General features: G+C 44.0%; 1 protein-coding gene and 1 long non-coding RNA gene across 2 annotated transcripts in view; one reads left to right on the top strand and one right to left on the bottom strand.

The window, feature by feature from the left end:
* KAZN (kazrin, periplakin interacting protein) overlaps positions 1 to 21,149 on the bottom strand; it is a 1,230,220-nt gene that overhangs the window by 594,620 nt on the left and 614,451 nt on the right. The window lies entirely within an intron of this gene.
* Positions 5,619 to 21,149, top strand: part of LOC134757878 (uncharacterized) — a 30,963-nt gene continuing 15,432 nt past the window's right edge. Inside the window, exons 1-2 of the long non-coding RNA XR_010132411.1 lie at positions 5,619 to 5,725; positions 5,815 to 5,969. This is a non-coding gene — a long non-coding RNA (uncharacterized lncRNA). The remainder of the gene's footprint in view (positions 5,726 to 5,814; positions 5,970 to 21,149) is intronic.

The following is a 21,149-nucleotide window of genomic DNA, read 5'->3' on the forward strand; positions in this document are numbered from 1 at the left end:
CACATGTTAAGTATCCCGGTAATTGCAGATGCATTATCTATTGTGTTGCTGTAGGTACTGTCTGTATTCTACTGCTGGTGCCAAAGGATGGGCAGTCCACATCAACACCCATTTGCATTTGTTCTTTTCTCGGGCGTTTTATTAAAGTCAGGCTTTAAAACAACACCCAGAATCATTGCATAATCCAAGAGACCAAATTGTACACATCACAGATGATGACGTGATTTGCAGGAAACCTTTTGGAAGAGCTGGCTCCTTGATAACTGTAATTGTTAGGCTCAGGATCAAATTAGGAGAGCAGAGGCAGCTGCACCAAGAAGCTGTATCTGTTCAAATCTCCCAAGCAAGCCTAGCTGTCACCATAAAGAGCAAACTTTTGTAGGCAACAAGGCAAATCACATGTAGGTCTCAGAGGGTTTCTTCCTCTGAAGATGGGAGGCAGAACATATTTCTCTTTAAGTTAGGTCAGTTACAGGCATCTCACTGGAGAGAACGAAGACATTATACAGCCGTTGACTATGCCAGGAGAGAGAAGCAGAAAATTATATCTTACTTAATCAAGTTGATCTGGGAGCAGAAAAGCTCATTGGCAAAAGGCAGGGGACTTCTATGTAAGCAGGAGTGTGAGTGGCTTTCCTTTTTCTAATGTGTCTATGAAATTTGGTGGAGAGGGCCTGTGTAAAAGATTAGGAACAACAGAGCTCAATGTACATTCCCTAACACAAATTTGCCTATATATTAGTAATCTCAAAAGTTCACATTCTTTCAAATTCAGCTGCAGTACTCACTGAAATGTGCTGATGTCTCCGAAAATGAATTTTTTCCTATGGTGCACTTTTATCCACTTAAAAAATGTGATTTTTTTTGTGTACATTTGCCAAAAATAATCAGTTCTGACCCAAACCATGATGTGGTAACTTGACCCCCAACTCAAGGTTGACTCAAGCTTAATCCTCAGTAACCACACTTCCTCCCTTTCCCCAGTTTTCAAAGAAAAGAGACGATTCTAAAACAGGATGAGGGCAACCCAAGGGCCCAGGCTGGTCTCTTACGGACTGTAGGCGGTTCTCAGTTCTCAGGTCTCAGTTCAAAGCCAGTTGCTTTGCTGGTTTCTTCCTTGAGTTGTTTCATGGCATCGGCCATGGTTCATGATTTCATGCAAAAGGTTCAATTAAAGACAGGCCAGAGCTTCAAAAAGCAAGGGCTTTTTCAATTTCTCAGCATTACAGGGTTCACATTTCACAGAAAGGCCTGGCCTGATTTAATCCTGAGTTCATAAAGCCCAAATTTACCTTTTTCTGTTTTTATCAGAAGTTTTCACTTTGGCTCAGGAAGGTGGACACACATGAGCCATTTGGACAGCAGACCCAATTCTGAAGGGCTGGAGGGGCATAAATGCAGTGAGGGCAATATTTCTGTTTAAATATCACATTGGGCACACTGAGTGAAAAGGGATTTGGCTCAAGTGGTTGTGGTGCCTCTTTAAATGTCAGAGTCCCTGCTGACTGGCGTTTTGGGGGCATCATCAGACCCCTGCCCCCAAGCCTGATCTTTATTTGCATTTCTCCTTACGTTGGCTGCACCCCTCCCTCAGCATCTGCCTGTAACACCCTGTGGCACGTAGGACATCCATTACTCATAAGCTCATCTGGATTTTGTCTATTGGCTCTTCCAAGAGTGGGGAGTACTCGGATGGTTACTTTCTCTTCCTTTTCCCTCTGGATCATGCCACTGCATGCCTCTCCCTGCTCTGGCCTCTAATGGGCCTTCCTCCCAATAGAACAACGCCTTAGGGGAACCTGCCCTGCCCAGGGAATGGAGCTGGATGGATGAACAGTTTGCTGCAGGTGCTGGGATTATTCTGCTCCTTTGGTTCAGCTCTTTCATTTTTTAGTTGATTCCGGTGAATCAGATGTTAAAACAAAACCATCTTTGGTTTAGTGCAAAAGAATTAAGGTTTGGGGGGAGTTTGGGAGGATGATCACAGGCTATTAATGGTTCAGTTCAGTTTCAGTCTCTGCCCAAACAGATACCAGGGAAATTCCCAGAGATGGCTGCTTCCAGAGGCGAACCTTAGCAAAGCTGTGCTGAGCTCTTGCCTGGGCTCCTCAGAGCCTCTGCCCCCATCACCTGGTTATGCTGTTGCTTGGGCAGGAAGTCAGAGGAGCTGTCTTGGTTGTCCCATGAGCCACTGCTTTTTATGGAGATGGGCACTGGATTAGTGTGTGTGTTTTCATCTGCTATCTCCCCTCTTCCTGCTTTCTAGGTGCCTGGCATGCACAATTGTCCCCCAGGCTCCTGCAGCTTCAGTGCCTGTTTCTCTCTCATTCACATGGTGACCCCAACCCCTGTTCCTGCTTGCTACGTCTATCGTGGCACCCCATGCCCACCCTTCTCGGGAGGTCTGTCTCCTCCACTGGGCTGTGACCACCGGAGGAGAGAAATCCTGTGGCCATGTGTGGTCATTTCAGTTTCTTTGTTTCCAGCTTGGCCACACCCAGTGGATCATAGGGTTGTATAAATGAAATGTCTGTGATTATGAACAAGTGCCAGGACTGGACACCACTGGGCCTTGTGTCATCCATGAGACATACCGGCCTCATTTCCTGAAGATCTCTCTCTCCATCCTGACTTTTGTCTACAGGCTGTATATGTGACTGCTATGTGCTCCTTGGCCCCAATTATAAGGCGTCTTCTTGCCACCACCTATGGCACGATCTGTGCAATGGCAGGAAACACATCTGTGACAGATGCCTGGGCTCGTGGGAAGCATCCACAGCTCCCACACCATCATGGGGCCCTCTGGGTGCCTGAGGACACTCTATGTTCTGACTTCATGCTTGGCACAGGGAACCCTGTGAGGCCATCCCAGGCCTATTCACTTCTAGCTCAGACATTTCTCCTGCTGCTGGGTCATGCCAGACACATGGGACTCTGGGGATCCTCCTGCATCTCTCAGGTCATCCATGGGCTGGAATCCCCCAAAGTCTCTTGAGGTAATGCAGGGTCCAGGGTGCTCTGGCATCCACATTTTCTCTGTTTTCCCTCTTACTCTCTTTTCTTCCCTCCAGATGGGAGGATATTCACCACTTATGCTTTCATATCTCTCTCGTGCCCTGGCCTAGGCTTTAGAAACTCAGAAGTGGACTTTCTTTCTCCCAGGTCAGCTCTCTCCAAAGGCAATCTATGCCACTGGGGGTAGGAAAAACTGGGAGAGGGGAAGAGCCTCAACTGAGGGAGGATACCCACGAGGGTAGTATCTGCCGCTCAGCACCCTCACTGTCCCTGACATGTATGCTGCTCTTGGCTGCTTTTCTCAGACAACTCCTTTCTTTGTTTCTTTGCCTCTTCTCTTCTGCAGCTTCTTCCTGTTTCTGGATTCTGCCCAAAGAACTGGCCTCGGAGGCCATCTAAAGCAAAGCAGAGGGTTGCTTTCTTTGCAAACTACAAAACTGCAGCTCAGTCCTGTGCCTTGGGCCCTCCTCTCCTTGCCTGTAGGGTCCATTTCAAGCTGTGTAGTCAGGGGCTCTTTCTTTGATTCCAGAAACTTTTTGTTTTTATTATTTAAATTTTTTAAAAAAGATTTCCAATTATTTTAGAATCATAGGCAGTCCATGCTGAACGGGACTCAGAGACAGATTATTTCTAAACTCCGCTTCCCTTACTCCCTTCCTACCCCTCACCTATGGCTAAGGAAATGGTGGCCCAAAGAAGGCAAAATACTTGCCTCATTATTCAGGGTCCCTAGAGCAACAGGATCTCCGAAGTTGGGTCCCCATGCAGATGAAACTTGCCTTCCATCCCTGCTTCTAGCATTTTCAGATCTAGCACATTCCAATAAAAGCATCAGATTTGGCTCTCAAAATATTAACTACTAGCAATTATTGAGCACCTACGTGCTTGGCACTGTGCACAGCTCTCAAAATATAGTATCTATATTGATTCTCCTAATAGCCTTGTATTTTCACCATCTTGCTGATGAGAAAACGGAGGCTTGATGGAGGACACACAGTGTGGTAGTGCTGGAGCCTGGACGGGAAGCCTGGCTGTTTGATGCCAGGGCAGGAGCTCCTACGAGCACTGTCACACAGCTCAACAGCAATGGGAAGGCTGTGTTCATCAGCCCAAATATTGTAGATGAAGCGACGAGAGCAGATCATCTCTTCCTTGGCAAATTCATCACCTGGGACTCTAATCAGCTGACATTCCTAATGCTTCCTTACTTTTTCTTTAAAAATGATTTCAAACAGGCTGGGTGCAGTGGCTCATGTCTATAATCCCAACACTTTGGGAGGCTGAGGCGGGCGGATAACCTAAGGTCAGGAGTTCGAGACCAGCCTGGCCAACATGGCGAAATCCTGTCTCTACTAAAAGTACAAAAATTAGCTGGGCGTGGTGGTGTGCATCTGTAGTCCCAGCTACTCAGGGGGCTGAGGCAGGAGAATCTCTTGAACCTGGGAGATGGAGGTTGCAGTGGAGATTGTGCCACTGCACTCCAGCCTGGTGGCACAGCGAGACTCTGCCAAAAAAAAAAAAAAAGCCTTCAAAAAGTCTCCAGTTACCAAGCATGGCTCTCTGATAATGACAGAGACGAACTACCCCATTTGACGTGAAAGGCCAGAGCAAATAAGTGGCTTGTTCAAGGTCCTGTAGCCAGTCAGTGGCAGACCTTGGGCTTGAACCCAGAACTCCAATCCCAAATATAGGGAACCAAAGGGTGTAAAACACCCATCACTCATTCTGAAACAGACAGTAGGTGCTTGGCAATGTTGGCTTCATTTCCTGTCCTCTATTTCCTTCTCATTGTTCCCAGGGGCTGAGCACACACTTACAGCTAAAATGGCTTATATTCTTCTGCTTTGTTTTATGGCAATGAGAAAATGTGGAGCCATCTATCCACTTCACTGCTGTTGAAAAGTAATAACTGGATGATGTTCCCCTTGGCAGCTGTGTGGACCTGGTATTTAAGCAGCATCCTGTTCCAAAGAACTGCCCTTTAAAAAGAGATTAGGATTGCACATCCACTGTGTATGAGCTGGAAGATAAACAAATGTTCTTTTCTACCCAAATATTTCCAGCTTTTGCTCTAAGGTGTTTCTTATGATTGTAGCCCAACATGTTGTCTGTGCAGGACTGGAAGAGCTTAAGCTCATGCTGTGAGTCACGAATGGTGCTAAGGCATGCGTTCCAGGCTTCTTATCGTCAGTTTGATTTCTGCATTAACCTTTTGGTTGCAAATGACTCAAACTGAGTAAGTTAGCAAAAGGGATTGTTACTGGCTCACAAATTGGAAAGTCCAGGGGTAGATTTAGCTTCGGGTGTGGCTGGATCAAGGGGCTCTGATGTCATTCCCTGCTCTCTCTCATGATTTTTCTGCCCTCCTTTTCTCTGTGTTGGCTTTACTTTCTAATAGGCTCTCCCTCTTGGTGGTAAGATGATCACCAGCATCAGCAGCAACTTGCTTACATCCTACGAGCTTCACTATTCCCACAGAAAAAGAGAACTCTGTTTCCTAACACTTTGCATAAACTCATAGACTTGAGTCTCATAGGCTGGCATGGGTCACATGGTCATCTCTGAGCCAATCACTGTGGCCAAGGTAATGGAAAACACTGGTTGGCCAGGTGTAGGTTTTATGCCTCTCTCTGTCTCTTTGCATCCAAGGGGTTGGGTCAGTTCACCCAAACAACTGTGACCTGCCAGTGAGAAGAGATGGTTCCCTAAAGTAAGAGCAGTGTTTTATATCAGAAAAATAGTAAATGGGTACTTGGCAGGCAAAACAACCACCACTACAATGAGATTCTTTACTTCTAGGAGAACACAGATGATTTAAAGCACACATTTTGTTGACTGCCTTTTCTTACCGAGAAAGTCTATGTGCAGAAATTGAAGGTGATAGAAAAGAAGAAGAAGCCTGGTTCTTGTTACAGAAATGGAGCTGTGGATGGGAAAAGGACAGGAACCAATAGGTAAGGACTGATTTATTTTTCCCCCTTTGGAAATAGGAAGGGAGATGGCATGGTGCCTGCCCTCAAGGAGCTTACAGTTGGGAACAGAGTCAGAGCTTCAAAAATACAAGACAAATACCTTGATACAATAAAATGACTCCAACATCAGTCACTCATTCATTGACCCTTGACTCAGTAAATATTTGTTGAGAGTCTGTTGTTTCTCGCAGAAGAGAACTCTGCTTCCTAACACTTGGCATAAACTCATAGACTTGAGTCTCATTAGCCTGACGTGGGTCATGTGCTCATCTCTGAGCCAATCACTGTGGTCAAGGGCATGGAAATACTGGTTGACCAGGCCTAGGTCTTGTTCCTCTCTCTACATCCAAGGGCTTGGGTCAGTTCACCTAAACCACTCTGATCTGCCAGTGAGAAGAGATGCTGCTGATGCTGGTGATCATCTTACCACCACGAGGGAGAGCCTGTTAGAGAGTAAAGCCAACACAGAGAAAAGGAGGGCAGAGAGATCATGAGAGAGAGCAGGGAATGACATCAGAGCTGGTTATTTTGCTCCGTAACCTGCTCTAACCTTCAGCACCATCAAAGAAGCAGACAAAGACTAAATCCTACTGTTTTTCAGTTAATCTACGTTTGACTTGCTGCCCAAGCAAAACACCTGAGAATTCAGACCAGAACACAGTTTCTAGAACCTGGTTGGCCAGGCAGTTGGAGTACCATCTTACTAATTTACTATTTTTCTGTTAAAAGAAAAATCTCCTGTTTAGGCCCTAGTGATACAGGAGTAAAGAAGGAGTAAAGAAGGCACACAGGATTTTGTGGTCTCATGGAGCTTACGTGAGACCATGCTGGGTCTAGGATTTCTTTTTAGTTGGGAGAAATGCAAAATAAGCAAGGGACCCAATGCATGAACAGAAGCATTTCCAGGAGAAGTAAGAACCATTTGAGCCATGAAGAAAACCAAGCAGACTGATAGGTTATAAAACGGCTGGTGGTGGAAGGGGGAGCCCTTTGGTCAAGCAGTCACAAAGACTTGGTGAGGTGGTAGTGGCTAAGACTTGAGAAAAAACAGCAATGAAGCTCTCATGGGGACAAGGGCTCCAGGGAAAGCCCCTAAGGCAGCCCTTAAACAGGGTGTGGCTGAGGACCAGAAAGGAGGTTAGTGGCCTGGAGCTCAGTGAGTGAGGCCGGGATGGTAGAACAGGAGAAGGATGGAGGGGAGGCAGAAGCAAGCTCCTGCATTGAGGATTCTGCTGCTTCTGGGTTTCCCAAGTGCTTTGTTTATGGGCCTGTGTGGTTCCTACATACGGTGGGACTGACAGCTGCTTCCATGTCATGAACATGCCCTTCTCCCATCCCTCCTGCTGCATTCACACTGCCTTGCAAGTATCAGGCATTCAGTGATTGTTTCCTACAGCGATTGGATTGGAATCCCAGTTATGCCATTTTCTAGCTGAGGAACACTGGACAAGTTGCTTAAATTCACGGTCCTCTCACTTGAAAATAGGATAATCTGGGTGTGTCGGGGGCTTTAAGGATTAAGCGAGATCATGTAGGAGAGAGTTGATAGCACAAGGTCATTAAATGTTCGTTTTCCTGATTTCATTGGTAAGAGAGAGAATTATGACCTAGTGTCAGGTGGATTTAGGGAAAAATCTGTCTTCTAATTTTCGTCCATTCTAGAAGAACTGGGTACATGGGCACAAAGGTTTGGAAATGGAGCACAGTGTGAAATAAAAAGGATAAAAAGAGTAAGATGATCATAGAGGAATGGGATACTATATGTGAATGATGACATCAGCAAAAGTCCCAGCCACTGTTTCTTTAGCTCACACTGTGAGCCACGGACTTTGCTAGGTCTTTAGCATATGTCATCTGACTTCATCCATCAACACAAAACAGTGTCCTGCATGGAACAACAATATAATATATATATACAATATATATTTCATATATAATATATATATAAAATATATAAAAATATATTTATATATAAAATATATATAATATATAATATAAATATATAATATATTATATATTATATATTAATATATTAATATATATTATATTATATATTATATATATTTTATATAAAATATATATAATATATTTATATAAATATTTATTTAAAATATATATAATATATATATTTTGCAATTATATATATTATATATATAAAAATATATATATATATATATTTTTTTGAGACAGAGTCTTGCTCTGTCACCCAGGCTGGAGTGCAGTGGCGCGATCTCAGCTTACTGCAAGCTCCGCCTCCCGGGTTCACGCCATTCTCCTGCCTCAGCCTCCCGAGTAGCTGGGACCATAGGCGTCCGCCACCACACCTGGCTAATTTTTTTGTATTTTTTTTTTAGTAGAGACGGGGTTTCGCTGTGTTAGCCAGGGTGGTCTCGATCTCCTGACATCGTGATCCACCTGCCTCGGACTCCCAAAGTGCTGGGATTACAGACGTGAGCCACCACGCCCGGCCTAAAAAATATTTTTTTAGGGCTCAGCTGGTGCTTATGCCTCAAAAACTCAAATGTCCCTGACTTCAAATGGTTAAATATGTAGTATCTTTAAATGAGAAAATTACTGATATTGAATCTCAGAAATTTTTTTTTAGAAATTAAAGACACCTCTGAGAATGATCTTGTAATTGTAGCAACCTGCTACATTAATGCGGAAAAACTCATTTACAATTCAGCTGTTAAATGGCAAACCATTACCACCATTTTTATTGCTGTATATTCCCCTAACAAATTTATCATGTAATTACCCTCCATAACAGCATCATTTTAGGATGTAAAGTTGAAATAAGGTCCCAATTTTAAAATGCTTACTATGATATGTTTTCAACATCTAGTCTGTATAAAATATCCGGCATTGAGGGCATGTTTTCTCTTTTGTTAATCAGAGCTCAAGAAACAGGTTTGCAATTCTTCTATTTCACGAATCTGATTCTCTTTGGCCCTCTGCTGTACCTTAGAAAGACGGAAAAAACTAGACCTAGAGATTCCCCGTTCTTTAGCTTGGCAATTCATTAGTCAGAAACACTCGTACACATAACACAAGCTTGTTGGGTTTTGTGATTGAGGATTATGGAAATGGCTGCTATTCCCAGCCACCCAGTGAGCCTGGGCCCAGGTTTAAACAGAAGTCTATCAACAAAAGAATGGGGATTTATCGGTAACTTGAGCAATTTCTCTCTGATGCTGCTTCTGACTGTGGGAGTCGGAGAAACCTCCCAAAGGCTGGAGGAGAGGGACTGGCTAACACAGAGGCTTAAGACAATAAGTTATACCACGCCTGAAGGAGAAGCCGGTTTGCCGTAATATCCTTTTCCTAAAGGCAGAAGAAATTGGACATGATTCTAAGGAAAAGGGCCAAAGGGAGTGTGCCTGGAGACATCCCCAAGCAGGCCAGCTTTCGCAAGGCTGTGGATAATGAGCTGGGGAAACCAAACTAGAAAGAGATCTTTTATAAGCAATCTCAATCATATGTGATATTTTGGAACCCTTTTTGTTACTTGGGCTGATTAGGAAAACAGCCTGGTAAGGGAATGCATTCTAAACTTGCCTGCTTTCCAGACCCGAGAAAGAGAGAGACGCTACTTCTCTCAGCAGGAGAAAAGCCGGCCTGATCGTCCAAGGAAGGTGTCATCGGAAGAGGACCGTCCTGGTTGTCAGATCTGAATAAACCTGTAGCTCTCTGCAAATACTGCCGTGAATAGGAATGAGAAAATCTGCTCTTTGACTTTATCTCCATCTTAATTTCGCTCATAAACCCAGCAGGGTGGAATCTGGGCATAGAATGTGCCAGTGGGTGTCGGAACAGCAGCCGGCGGGCTGTGTTCTAGTGACCCCGGCGAACTGTGTGACCTTGGGGATGGGCCTTAGCTTTTCTGGGGCTTTATTTTCCTGCCTGTGAAATTAGGGAATTGGAGCTAGTTGGTGCTTGGTATGCCTTTCTTGAGTCAGTAGATTTGCTAATAGGCTAATGTCCTGAATCTACCTATGCAGCCTAATTCAGTGGTTCTCAACTGGGGTTGAGGTGGGGGGGGGGGGGGGGGGGGGGGCTCTGCGCCACCCAGGGGACATTCGTCAACACTTGTAGACATTTTTGTTTGTCACAGTGGGCGGTGAGTGCTACTGGCATCCCGTGGGTAGAGGCCAGGGATGCTGCTAAATATCCTACAATGACATCCTACAATGCGCCCCACAACAAAGAATGATCCAGCCCCAAATATCAATAGTGCTAAGGTGGAGACACCTTGCCCTAAACTGCCAATTAGACATAAATTCACATCGTCCCTCCAAATTAACATGCAGCCACAGGAGATGTCCTGGACAAACTCCTTTCTCCTGACCCGCGAACACACAAATCATCCTAAGTGCTGTGGTCTACTGTGGATTCCTAGGGAGAAAGATACTCTATGAATCTCGTAGCATCTGAGAAGAAAGCTGGATGTCAACATGCATTTGTGCCAGTAGGGAAAACAGCAGCGTGCCCTCCACATTTTCTCCAGAAGAATTCCATCCTGACCTCCCTTTCCACCCCCTGAAAAATTCTTCCATGGCCTCCTCCAGCCGTGTGAGTTATGCATAGTGGATAAGCAGCTTTGTTTCAGTCTTTAGAATTCTGATGTTTAAACTAATGCGTTTATTTATGTTGAATGCAGCTTTCCACCCAGAACATTCTGAATTCTTCTTCCCAGTCTGGCTTTTTAGTACGTGATTGTCGAAGCTGCTGGTTTCCATTTCCTGTGTTAACAAGATCTGACTTTGTGGATCATTTAATATTTATCCAAAATATTTGATACACATATAATAACATAATCACTCAGTCCCTTAGCCTGACATGGTTGCATAAGCACCTACCAGGTTTGAAAATCTACATTTTTCAGAATATGTTGTCAGTTAGTATAATGTATTCCAGGGCATAGATTTCTTGCCAAAATAATTCTGCCCGGTGAATGATAAATGTGTTGTGATTATTTCTTCTGCTTTTGTGAAAGCATACAGTAGGGATAGTGTCTTGAAAGCTATACACAGATCAGTGGAACACAGGGCTTCTTTGTTTAGTTCTGCCATACTTAGAATTTGTTCCCTAAATTCTTTCCCCAAACTCTCTTTTACTAGTTTCTACTCCCTGAAGTGATTGGGGCTGGCAATGGAAGGCTGTGTTTAGCTAATAAATTCTTCTTGGCTCCAATATGTGTCTCTCTTAGTTAAGCCCACAAGAACTTAATGAACTGTTGTTTCTCTCCTGGGTAAAGTTTGTTGTAGCTCAGGTTTAAAGCAACCTCATCTTTCAAAACTGGCTTGACAAATGGAAAAATCTAGAGTCTCAGCTGTCTGCTATTTCTGCTTTCCAACAGAGTGAGTGGAAATGAATGAATATCACATGCAACATAGAAACTGGGACCACCCCCCCACCCCCCGCAGGTAACTCTAAAGCCCATGGCGTTAACAATGTAAGTGGTCAACTTGTACAGTATTGGTGAAGGTTACAGAATTGAGGAGGATCACCAATGGCCACCAAGATTAATCATGTATCTTGAGCAACGAAGAGACCTCTTGGTCTACTTAAGTCAACTTTGACATCTAAGAAGCTTCCCTAGGCATAAAAAGCAGATGAGAATTTGCTCTTGAATTGTTCAGAGTCATCCTTGATTTTCCAATTTCCCTCTGTCCATACCTCCCAGTCCATTAGAAGCTCTGTTGAGTCTGCCTCCAACGTGTATCCTGAATCATTCTACTCTCTGAGCTCACAGCCACCCCCTAAGCCAAGCCATCATCATCCTTTGCCTGATGAACATTGACTCTCTCTTGCTTCTTCTCTTTCTTCACCACAATCCATTTTCCACACAGCAGCCAGGATAATCTTTAAAAAAATGTAAATCAGTTCATGTCACTCCCTGCTTAAGACCCTTCAATGACTTCACAGTGTTCTCAGAATCAATTCCTGAGAGAGCTCACTATATAGCATTGCCAGATTTAGCAAATAAAAGTACAGGATACACAGTTAAGTTTGCATTTTAGATAAACCATGAATACCTTTTTTTAGTATAAAGTATATCCCATGCATATTTGGGACATACTTATACAAAAAAGATTTTGTTGCTGACCTATTTGTTGCACTGAACATCCTGTTTTTTTATTTTTTGAGATGGAGTTTTGCTCTCGTTGCCCAGGCTGGAGTGCAATGGCGCCATCTCGGCTCACTGCAACCTCCACCTCCTGGGTTCAAGCAATTCTCCTGCCTCTGCCACCCGAGTAGCTGGGATTACAGGCATATGCCACCACGCCTGGCTAATTTTGTATTTTTAGTAGAGACAGAGTTTCTCCATGTTGGTCAGGCTGGTCTCAAACTCCCAACCTCAGGTGATCCACCCACCTCGGCCTCCCAAAGTGCTGGGATTATAGGCCACTGTGCCTGGCCAAGTCCTGTATTTTATTTGGCAACTGTACTCACCGGAGATCCATGTCTGGCACCACCTACTTTTCTAACTCCATCTCACACTTGTGTCCCTCTAACTTGCCCCAGCAACACTGGCCTTCAATGCTAAGCCCTTTCTGACTTCTGAGCCTTTGTACTAATGAATCCTTCTGGAATGTTATTTCAGCTTTTGCGTGGCTTGCTCCATCTCCTTCTTCAGGTCTCTGTTCAAATATCTCCTCCTCAGAAAGGCCTTTACTGATCTCTGTATCCAAAAAGGGCCCTTTCTCCATCCTTCAGACCTCTATACCACATCACTCTGTTTTGTTTTCTTCATAAGATGAGTGTGTATTTATTTTTCATCTGCTTGCTTGGTTTTTGCCTCTTGCAGGAAAAGGGGGACATGGCATTGTCTGTCTTGTTTACTGCTGTATCTCCAGTGTCAGACACAGGCCTGGCACGTGATGCAAGCTCAGGGAATCATTTGTGAATCAGAGAATGGACTTAGGTGTGTCTCTTTGCTCTTAGAATGAAATTTAATCTTTTTCCACGGCCCTACCAGGCTCCTCGCCTACCTCTCTAATGTCATTTCAGATAGAACATTGTCAAAGGAGGCTTCACATGTGTAAAGGCCATGGCAGTTTCATCCATTTGGTGAGCTGGGCCACATCTCCATCCATCATGGACATGCCACACTGGTTGGTGGAAAGACCATGCTCTTGAGTGGTAGAAAGATCTAGGTGTGAATCCCAGCTTTGACTTAAGTTAAGTCACTTCCTCTTTGAGCCTGGATTTCATTATCTATATAACAGGGATAGTCATACCACATTTCTACCACATTTGTAGGGATATAGTAGAAAACTAAGTGCAATGATACGTGTAAGCCACCATTATAGGGCCTGGAGCACAGTCAGCCTTTAATAAATAGTAGTTGAATTTGCCCATGGCAAAGCACTCTCTAGAATACCTTGGTGGTACACTGTGCTTCAGAGACTGTTTAAACTCTTCACACATCATAGTACCTCCGTGCTAACACTATACGCCTTTCCTTTCTCACTGCCCTGTTAACCTATTCCCTGTCATCCTTGCACTAAATTTCCACTGGTTCCAATAAGCCCTTAGCTCTGTTTGCACAGTGCTGTGGTCTCTGCTTTCTTACAGGACTGAACAGGCAAGCAATGATCCCAGAAATGCCCTTTCTAGTTTCCTGCTTGCACCCAGGATGGGACCTGTTCCTGTCTGATCAGGTTCTGATCCTTAAATATCCTCCAGGCTGGATCCGCTGCAGATGTTGCTGTTACCATGGTGACTATTATGGCCGAGATTTTTCTGAAACCATGAAGGGAGAACGGGCGAGGTCCAAAGAGCAAACATAATTACTCTTATACTGGGCTTTAAGCGCTCTACATAAATGCTGGATGATGTGTGCCTGGACCCTTGGGTTCTCTAAGCCCTCCACTTACGGCAACTCTTGATGTCATGTGGGCTTGCTGACTAGTGGAGAGCGCCTCTATTGAAACCAGGTGATTCCCCTAGGTTGCTGCTATGATGAGGCCATAAACTATTATCCGTCTAGTAGGGAATTTTCTTTAAAAATTTGAAATTGTTTAAGGAAGGTCTTAAAATTCATCTGTAGTTTATTATTATATTTTTAACTTTGGTGTGGCAATGTTACCCGTAGAATCTGCGAGCCTAATAAGAAGATCCTTCTAAGTCATGAAGTCTTGGGGGTAATCTGTTGCACAGCAATAGTGACGGGAACAGATGAGCTCTCTCTTGTTGGCTGTCTCGGGGACACCTGAGCTTCAACAAGTCCAGCGTGGAGCCCAGAACTATCTCTTCTAGTCCAGCCTCATGGCTTTGCACGAACATACCTAGGCTCTCTTGGGGTAGCACTTCCAATGTCATTTAAGCCAGAGTCCTTCAGCCCCAGGAATAACAACTGCTTCAGGGACTCCTCAATGATGGCAGGAGGATGGGAAAGCAGGTGGCTATGTGGAGGCAGGGTACTGGGGGTCACAAGAATTGGGTCCATCTGAGAGAGTCTTGGGAAGATTTTGCTCCAAGTACTGCAACGTCACTTTTTTTTTAATTTTTATTTTTTGGAGACCAAGTCTCGCTCTGTTGCCCAGGCTGGAGAGCAGTGACGCGATCTCAACTCACTGCAAGCTCCACCTCCTGGGTTCACACCATTCTCCTGCCTCAGCCTCTCGAGTAGCTGGGACTACAGGCACCTGTCACCACGCCCGGCTAATTTTTTTGTATTTTTTTAACATCAAATTTTTGTTAGACCTGCAGAGCTTCAGTGGGAGATCAGAATGTGGTGCCTATGGATGTAATTGTTGACTGAATTCCATCAGTGTTTGATTCATTGCCCCAAGGCTTTCAATTAAGAAAAGAAATACGGTTTCAATTTGGGGAAGAAAAGACAGCTCTCCTTCATATTGATTCTGCTAGGTGGTGTCTATTTTAGCCAAAATCTTATATGCACTCTGTTCCACTCTCAAAAAGAATTCTGCGTTACTGGTGTGATCCCTGGCGGATGCACTGACTATATATTTAGCACTTGATTCCTGGAATACAGGCTCTTTAGGTCTTCTAGCCATCGCTTGGCAACTTTTGTTTCCATAGAAACTAATGTTTATGTTTATATCTATGCAGACTCTGTTTCTATCAGATTTTACTTCTCTGAGCAGCTGTTGTAAGTCATTTTACCAAGATGGACGATTGTGATAGGGAACAAAGCCCCCATTCTACTGAAATGAGAATTTTGTTTAGCATCATTATGGGCCTCGAAGTCAGAGTGGTTCAAAATAAAAATAAAAGGGGTTCGGAGAGGGATCTTATGCAGCAGTGTGGTCCAGAAAGCAAGAGATCCAGTACTAAAAATAAGGACCTGGCCCACAATGAAACCCATGCTCTGCAAACCAACAGGGGCTTTATCGATCTCTCTCTCTGGGGAAATATAAAGGCAATGTACATATTTAGTGCCAATCTGTTCTCTGCAGATTGTGGAAGAAGGCAAATGAAAATCTATGTTTGGAAGGGATGATCTGGGTGCCTAATTTATGCAGATGCACCACAATGGGATGGCTGGTTAACCTTCCTAGTGTTCTCACTAGGGCTCAGCCTAATCTTTCCTGAATGGCATTTGGAACCGATACAGACAGCCTCCTCTGCAAAGCTGAGACCACTGTCAAGTCCAATCGGTAGCCACCGTATCTTTTCCTATTTAATCTTGGCTCCATTTGTTTTTGTCATAGCTGACAATTTATATATACATACACACAGTTTTATTTCTTTCCTTATTTTGTTCATCCATTCTAAAGCACTGTCCCTGGCGCCGTGTTTGACAGTAAGTGATAACAATGAGAGCTAAAATTTATCGGGCACTTACGATGTGTCAGCAATCCGTACCATGCTTTATGTGGGCTTCCTCATTCAATCCTCACAACAGCCACCCAGATAAATATAATGATGATCCCCACTTTGGCAGTTGAAGAGACTGAGACACAGAAAGCAATTTGCTCGAGGTTACAGGTGAGTGCGCAGCAGAACTGCGATTTGGGGCTCTGCAGTCTGATGTCTGAACCACCATATGATACTGTTCTCATGGTTCTGCTCTGGAATTCACAGGCCAGTGGGAGAGACAAAGGTATAAACGCTGATCATGGCATGTGATGTATAGTAATAGCATCATATGACATATATACTGCTATAGAAATATAGGAAGGATGTGATTAAGTCACCATGGGAGAGTGAAGTCTGGTTTAATAGAAATGGGTTATATCAGCTGGGCCTTGAAGACTGACTAAGAGTTTTCCAAGTAAAGAAGAAAAAACATGTCCTCTTAAGCAAAGAGAATAACCCACTGTGTGGCACAGATGCACAAAAAGACATCATTATGTGCCCAAGTGGTATCATCTTTCTGGCCTGTCCTCCTCACCCTCTAGGTCACTTTTTATGTATTTTTTTTGTTGTTGTAAAATATACATAAGATTTGCTATCTTACCCATTTTTAAGTGCACAGTTTAGTGACATGAAGTACATTCACACTGTGGAGCAACCATCACCACCATTCACCTCCAGAACTTTTTTTTTTGAGATGGAGTCTTGCTCTGTTGCCCAGGCTGGAGTACAGTGGCATCATCTCAGCTCACTGCAACCTCCACCTCCCGGGTTCAGTCGATTCTCCTGCCTCATCCTCCCAAGTAGCTGGGACTACAGGCTCATGCCGCCACGCCTGGCTAATTTTTTGTATTTTACTAGAGACAGGGTTTCACCCTGTTGCCCAGGCTGGTCGCGAACTCCTGAGCTCAGGCAATCCGCCCGCCTCGGCCTCCCAAAGTGTTGGGATTACAGGCGTGAGCCACCGCGCCCAGCCAACTTTTTCATCATCTCAAACTGAAACTCCTTGTGCATGAAACAATCAGTTCTCATTCTCCCCTCCTGCTGGACACTACTGTCCCACTTTCTGTCTCTATGAATTTGATTACTCTAGAGTAATCAAATTTATTTGATCTCAGATAAGTGGAATCATGGAGTATTTGTCCTTTTGTGTCTGGTTTATTTCACTTAGCATGATGTCTTCAACCCTAGTGAACTTTCGAGCATTCAATCTCAGGTTTTCGTTGCTTTAGTCAATTATTGCGGCACAATTGTGGATGATATCACATGTCACAGAAGGAAGAAGCATAGTAGACATCTATTGGCTTGTCTGCCTAGGACCTGTCTTCTAGAACCTGCCCTTTCCTCCTTCCATCCACTTGCTTAGAAGGGGAGGAACCATGTTCAGACCCACCCTCCTGGCCACGGTTGATTTGTTCAGGGATGGCCACTGGCCTAGGCTGGCCCATGAGCCTTTTCTCTGGGAGTTTAGAATGGGACCAAGAGATGCCCATCAGCATGGCTATTCTTGGAAATAGGAGAGGCTTCAAGTGGGGAGTTATTCGAGGTGGCCATTTCCCAAGAGGTGGGCAGAGAAGCAGAAAAACCCTTTTACACAGAAGCAGAAAAGGGACGAGGAAGTAGAAGGCATCCCTAGTTCCCTCCTGAGCTACAGTTTTCGGTGGTATTTGCTTCCTAAGGCTCAGCTCTCCACTGCCCTTGGGTTTCCAGGGACACCCTGTAACCTTCTAATCAGGTCTCCATTCTGTCTATGCTAGTTCAAGTCATGTTCTATCACTTGCAACCAAAACAATTCTAGTTAATACAAGAAGAACTTAAAACCTTCAATTTGTTGGCCTCCACCTGAACATGAGTTTGGCCATTAGGGAGAATAAATTTATCCTACAGCGCTTTACCTCAGAGGGTGGAGCAGGAAATTCTTCATTAATGTTTCCAAAGAACTCTGGAATTTAGACGATTACAGAGGATTATGTTAATTCAAAGCTTTGACTGGAAGATGGGCATTGCTGATGCATCTTCCCTGATGAAGCCCATTGCCCCTAATTAGCTTCTCTTCCTACAAAAATTATTCCTCCCAGATAGCTCTCATCTCCCCTTGAGTAGCAGATCCCATCATATCAGCTGCTTCCACTTCGTGTTGCATCTTCTCCTGGCTTCCTTTCTGCAATTCAGTTTGCCAACGAGAGCTCGCTTGTTGGAAGTGCTTACTCAGTAGCTTCTTTCTCCACAAGAGAAAATGCCTGGCATTTCATTAATCCTCATTATGCTAGTTTTCACTTGTTTCCATGAATTCCCATATCTTTTCTAACATCCTGTAGCATTTTAACTCAAGACCATCGGCTTTCTTCAAATTTCTCTCTCTCCCAGCTTTAAATTGATGGTAAATGTGGCCAGTGCCAGCCTCCAAATTATACCAGACTCCACAGAGTCTTCCTTCTACACTACCCCCAAGTCTGTTTCCATCTTGTTGTTCAGAAACAAGGTAATTGTCAGCTACAAACACACACCGTGATACTTCGTCCTCATTATGACAAGCTCTGGGGACTTCTTGATTGGAGATACATTCAGGGTCTGGATTAGAGTGAGTCAATCAAAGCGACTAGAGCATGACATTTAAGGAGGTGTGAAAATTCGGAGGCCAGCCCTACCCCTGTGCAACCTTGAGAGTGAGGGCTTCCTTAAATGTTTTGTCCTACGTGCCTCTCTTGCCTCACCCTTGTACTGGGCCAGGTTACAGCTCACTGCTATGACCAGGGTTGTTTAGATACCATGATGTGATCAGACCACGGGGTGGGAAGTTTTCTGGAGAAGAAAGTGATTCCAAGTCCTGAGGAATGCAGTGAGCCCCTGGCCCTAAGAGGAGGAGGGTATTAGCATAGGTTCATCAAATCTGGCTTGCATCTTAGCCTTTGTGATTTTAGCCTTGGATTTCTCATCTGTAAAATGGGAATAGTAACTGTTCTCTGCTTGCATAGGGGTTAGGAGGGTTGGACATGGGAGACGGTGAATGTCCAGCATGGTGGCCAGCATCTGGTAAGTCAATCAAGTGGAGGATTCATCGTAACTGCTGTTAAGTCTGTGTGTTTTGACGTGGAATTACAATGAATATTTATTGATCATCTAGTATAGCCAGGATATGCTGTAAGCACCCTACACATCAATTCACTGAATCTTTTTTTTTTTTTTTTTGAGACGGAGTCTCACTCTGTCGCCCAGGCTGGAGTGTAGTGGTGTGATCTCGGCTCACTGCAAGCTCTGCCTCCCAGGTTCACGCCATTCTCCTGCCTCAGCCTCCCAAGTAGCTGGGACCACAGGCGCCCGCCACCACGCCTGGCTAATTTTGTGTATTTTTAGTGGAGATGGGGTTTCACCGTGTTAGCCAGGATGCTCTCGATCTCCTGACCTTGTGATCCGCCCACCTCAGCCTCCCAAAGTGCTGGGATTACAGACACGAGCCACCACGCTCAGCCAGTTCATTGAATCTTAATAATACCTCTCTGAGATTGGCATTGCTATCGACCCATTTCCTAGAGGAGGAAATGGAGGCAAAAGCACCTAGCTGGTGGGTGCAGGAGCCAGAAATGTGAACCGCCCATATTCCATCTACCTGCCCCAGGACCCCTGAGCCTGCATTAGAGGTTCATTCATTTGGGTCTGAAAGACATTTAGGTATTCTGAAAGCAGATCCAAGAAGAAGCACAGGAGAGAAGAATGATCGTGGGTTTTAGAGCCAGGTGAAGCTGAAGTGAAAGTTCTGGCTGTCAACTCATTAACTGTGTCATTGGGCAACTCTCTCTGAAGGGTGTTCATAAAATAAGGACCATAAAGTTAGTGGGAGGATGAAATGAGATGATGCTTGTAAAAGCCCTGCATGGTACCAGGCACATAGTAAGTGTCTGTCAATGTCTGTATTTTACTTTTTCTGTTGCTCTGACCCACCTTGCAGGGATGCTGTGGTCATCACACAGTGCTCAGGACATACCAGGAGCCCAGCAGACGTTGGAGATTTAGTTTAGTTCAGTCCTCAACTAAAATAGAGGAAGCATAAAAAGTAAACCTTTTAAACTGACCATTTGCCAGAAGGTAACATTTTGGTAGGCCCCCAGGAGTAGGGTTTACTGGAGACCTGAACAGAGGGCTCTAAAGAAGAGAGCTCATGGTTTCTCTACCCCCTACTCCTGCCCTTACCCTGCAAGAGATGACCTAAAAAAACCCAGAAATTGAGAATTTAATTCTAAATGCATATATGCTGGATTGTAAGCTCGTCTGAGGGCAAGGACCAGGTCTGTCTTCTTCAAAACTACTGCCTTCAGGTCTAGCACAAAGCACAATTCAGTTGATATGTGGTGAATGAATGAATCAGTGAACAAATGAATGAAGATATCAAGACTCTTCAGTCTGGAAAGATGCAGAGTTAGCAGAGGAAAGTCCCGAAGGGGTTGAAGAGGACAAGCACAGATTTCATTACATACTGGAACAGACCCACGAGGGGCATTCCTGGCAGTGGCTCTCAGGGGACATTAAAAAAAAAAAACAGCTTTATTAAGATATAATTCACATATCATAAAATTTACCTTTTTTAAAGTCTACAGTTCAGTGGCTTTTAGTATGTTCAGAGAGTAGTGCAATCATCACCACTAACTAATTTCAAAACTTCTTCATAACCCAACCCTCAAAAATCTGTAATCATTACTAGTCTCTCTTCATTCTCCCCTCCCTTGCTCCCAGGAACAACTGATCTGCTGTTTCTACTGATTTGGCTATTCTCAATATTTCATATAAGTGAAATCATACAATATGACTGGATTCTTTCACTTAGCAGAATGTTTTCAAGGTGCACCCATGTTGTAGCACAGATCGGTCCTTCCTTTTTATGGCTGAATAATCTTCCATTGCTTAGATTGATTACAGCCGGGATTTTGTTAGGGCTTGTGTTGAACCGGTAGATCACTTTGGGGAGTATTGCCATTTATCAATACTAACTCTTTCAATTCATGATCATGGAAGACTATTTTCATCTATTTCAGTCTTCCTTAATTTCCATCAACATGTTTTGTAGTCCTTAGTGTAGAATTCTTGCACTTCTGTTGTTGACTTTATACCAAAGTATTTTGTTCTTTTTGATTCCAATCTAAAAGGAATTGTTTTTAAAATTTTATTTCTGGATAGTACATCGCTAATGTATAGAAATAGAATTGATTTTGTATCTTACATCTTGTATCTTACAACTTCTTTGAACTTATTTGTTAATTCTGATGGTTTTGAGTATGTGTGTGAGTCATTCCTTAGGATTTCCTATGTACCAGGCCATGGCTTCTGCAAATAGATCTACTT

Source organism: Gorilla gorilla, chromosome 1 (assembly GCF_029281585.2).
Source record: "Gorilla gorilla gorilla isolate KB3781 chromosome 1, NHGRI_mGorGor1-v2.1_pri, whole genome shotgun sequence".
Classification (NCBI taxonomy): domain Eukaryota; kingdom Metazoa; phylum Chordata; class Mammalia; order Primates; family Hominidae; genus Gorilla; species Gorilla gorilla.